Here is a 3,831-nt window from a genome sequence, read left to right as displayed (position 1 = left end):
GCAACTTATACAATTTTTTGTAATTAAGGCAAAATTAATATGAAAAAGGAAACTGTTTAAGTTAGAATGTTAATAGTGGCTTCCTGTTTCCTTGTGCCTAATCAGTAAAACAAAAGAAAATATTTGAAGGCCCACAAAAGTATCAGTGACTTTACTACAATAATGCAAGTCATATATACATAAATAAAGAACTCTAAAAAGAAAATCAAGCAAAGAACAAAAGCTAGATTGTTTAATATTACCTTATATTTGAAGTACTTTTGCATGAATTATCCTAGTTGATCCTAACAACAACCCTCTGATGTCATTATTAACATCCCCATTTTACTCTTGAGGAAACTAAGATCCAAAGATAAAAGTTTACTCCCAATTAGTTCACTCAGCCAGAAGGTGAGATCAGCTCACTTGTCTGTCAAGATTCTCATGACGAATGAAGGAAAACTTGGCCCTTTTCTTCTGCAACCCTGCTAATACTTTGCAACTAACTTCTTAGAGCTTACTGCAGTGCATTGTAATCGTGTACTTTCTCCCTCAGTTGTAAGTAGGATACTTGAACTTGGTGCTATTCATTCAGTAAATATTATCTAACTTCATCTACTCTGAATGAATGTCCTGGAGTAGCATTTCAAATACAGACTTCTCTGCATCAGTGGTTCTCAAAGTGTGGATCCTGTGGCAGCAGCTGCAAGCATCACCTGGGAACATGTTAGATATGCAAATGTTAGGCCTCTCTCAAGACCTATTAAATCAGATAATCTGGGGATGGGGCCCAGCAATCTAGGTGAAAAAGTCCTCCAGGTGATTCCAACGCACCCTCAATCTTGAGAGCCGCTGCTCTACCCAGATCACCAAGGTGGCTACAGCTGTGTGTAGCCTAGCGCTGCCTGCAGGATGGAGGCTCTCATTTTGCCAGCCCCTAGGAGCATAGACAGCTGACAGCTCTCAGCTGAGTCCTTCTCAGAGCACAACCCACAGAGAAAAGAGTGTCCCCTTACCCAAGGTCACATTTGAACATCACCTCACCCAGGAAGCCTTCCTTAAAAAATATGTTCTCCACGTGGGTTGAGGGTCCCTGCTGTGTGCTCCCATGGCACTCTGTTGATTATTCCATCATAGAACTGTGCCTGGCACATAAATGGCACTTGGCAATAAAGAATTATTTAATGAATATTACCTGTCAAAATATAAGTTGTCTATTGAAGTCTCTATTAATGATCTTCCTGTCTGGGCTGTATGCTCCTTGAAGGCAGAGACAATACTTCATTTATACACTAATGTACAGCTCCTGGCACACTATCAGACTGATCAATGCTGCATGAATACCTGTTGAATTAATAAACATTCTATTTTCTGTGGATTCAAAGATGAATAAAATATGGACCTATCAATGAGGAGTTCACACTCTAGTTGAAAAAAGAGATATGTGAATAGATAAATCATGGTGCCACCTGCTACTGGTTACAAAAGAGCCATGAACCAAGTGCCTTGCCCTACACCAGGCATAATCCCATCTGCTTTCCATTTATTTCAACCTTTTCTTTTACAGCTCAGCCAAAGAAGACAGGTCTCTCCCTGCCCTAAATTCCTATAATATGTGCTCTCTGCTTCACACATTTGACCCGGACAATATGTATATTGCTTAGCAGTGTTTAACACATATGCCCTGCCTACCCATAGAAGTTAAAAACTTACATCAGAAAATATGTTTTTCTATCTCCAATGCCTATCTCAATAACTCAACAACTGTCATACAGTTTTCAATTTAGTAGATGTTTGTCTATGGAGATTAAAAAGAAATCATCCCCACTTAGGGTTCTCTGTCAAATAGATTCTGAACAGAGATTTGCACACAGAAGAGCAACTGAGGAGTGTTTGCCTGGAACAACACCTGTAACTGGGTCTCTCTGCTGTCGCAGCAGAGGACTCAGCACATCCTACAAGGAGCTGTGGAGCCAGGATGGCCCTTCAGTGCTGTCCCACAGTGAAATCTGAAATTTTGTTTCCCCACGTCAACCAATGGATGCAGGCTGTCCCCAGGGAGGGGCATAACCTTGGGCAAGACAACTCCCTTCTGCAAAGGATAATTCTTAGAGAGGGAGTACCTGTGAACCATCATCAGACAGTACTCACAACAGCTGGGGGAAGGAGAATTTTGGTCCTGTAGAGGGGATCTAGGCAGGGCACCTCTGCAACACTACTGTACTGATCAATTCTTTAGTTGTGAGAACTAATTATACATGTGGAGAGACATATTCACTGTTATTTGTACTTTGCTTACTGCTTGATGTATTGGATTCACATCTCCATTAGACAAATTTTGAAAACCAATTTGTCTCAATAATTTAAATAGTAACCACACTCAATAAATTCCTTTATAAAGCAATTTAAACTGCTGCTATTATAGCTGGGTCTCCAAATACTGTCCTTTAAACAACAAACATGCACAGACTCAAAGATTCTAAACTCAGCTTTGCAAGATATGCCTAACTTGATCTAAAACATCAACGGCACAGATATAAATTATTTCTTTATTATTCTCATACTTTTCAGAGTTATTGCTTTATTTATATTGAAAGTTTCCTAAGATTTCTGAATTATTTTCATTCCTTCATAAAAATCCAGGTTGCAGAATCTGGTTGGGACATAAGACCTGGTAGCTTATGTATAAATAATTCAAAAATGCCATGGTCATTAGATTGAGCCCATTCTAATGTGAAGATTTACATGTCACAACATCAATTTTTAATGTTTCTGTCATTTGGTTTTAATTTTTTGAAATTTGGTATCTTTCCCAAAATGATGTGTTCTAATTTTGCATAGCTTACAATTCCTAACTCATTGTCCTTTTGTTATGATTATCAGTACAAAATACATTTTCTAATTTTTTAATACCTGAATTTACTATTAGTGTTTTATTATAATTACCAGAGACGTTTAGAGGACTCATCTTTATAGGCCATAAGGAACTGAGTGTTGTAGTTAGCTCTCCTAGTCAGGACACTTGTCATTTTGGAACACCATATTGAAATTTCTTTACAAAACTGAGTCTTCAACCCATGAACATGGTATATATTTTTATATATTTAGGTCCTATTTAATAATGTATTTCAATAAGGTGTTCTGGTTTTCTCCACAGTAATCCAACTTTTTATTATATTCAAAAAACATCGTGTTGCTTTTGCAAGTGATATCTTCTTAAATTACGTAAGATTAGTTTTGATGGGATATAAAAATAAAATTGACTTCAATATCAATATTATATATTACAGCCTTGAAAAACTCTCATTAATTTTAATACTTTGTAGGTTACTTTTGGTTTTTCAAGTAGACAATTACATTGGCTGAAAATAATTTTGTTTCTTCTATGTATTTCTTTTTTTTTTGGTCACACCACAAGGCTTATGGTGGGATTTTTAGTTCCCTGACCAGGGATTGAACCTGGGCTCTCAGCAGTGAAAGTGCTGAGTCCTAACCACTGGACCACCAGGTAATTCCCAGATGTTATTCTTTTAATTGACTTATTGAAAAGGCTGGTAACTAGAAAAATGTTGAATTAAAAAGGTGATATCAGGAATCCAAGTCTTCTTTCTGATTTTTGAGGATATACTCTTAGGAGTGATGTTTCATGTGAATTGTTGTGTATATCTTTATCAGCCTAGGAAGTTCTCTTCTATAATTTGCTTTCTAAGAGGTTTTTATTTTAATATTGAATTAGTGTTACAATTTTCCATTATATTCTTGAGATGATTGTATCATTCTTGCCCTTTAAATTATTAGCATGAAATACATTGATTTCTCTAAATCTGAACAAATGCTTATTCCTAGAATAAA

The 3,831-nt window shown here is 36.6% G+C and overlaps 1 non-coding gene across 1 annotated transcript; it reads right to left on the bottom strand.

The window, feature by feature from the left end:
- Window positions 1-3,417: 3,417 nt before the first annotated feature.
- Window positions 3,418-3,490, bottom strand: TRNAE-UUC (transfer RNA glutamic acid (anticodon UUC)). The gene has a single exon. It is a non-coding gene; the product is annotated as a tRNA-Glu (tRNA).
- Window positions 3,491-3,831: the final 341 nt, after the last annotated feature.

Source organism: Neophocaena asiaeorientalis, unplaced genomic scaffold, assembly GCF_003031525.2.
Source record: "Neophocaena asiaeorientalis asiaeorientalis breed wild unplaced genomic scaffold, Neophocaena_asiaeorientalis_V1.1 scaffold15, whole genome shotgun sequence".
In the NCBI taxonomy this organism is placed as follows: domain Eukaryota; kingdom Metazoa; phylum Chordata; class Mammalia; order Artiodactyla; family Phocoenidae; genus Neophocaena; species Neophocaena asiaeorientalis.
Note: the sequence above shows the minus strand (reverse complement) of the source record. Positions and strands in the feature narration are given on the sequence as shown.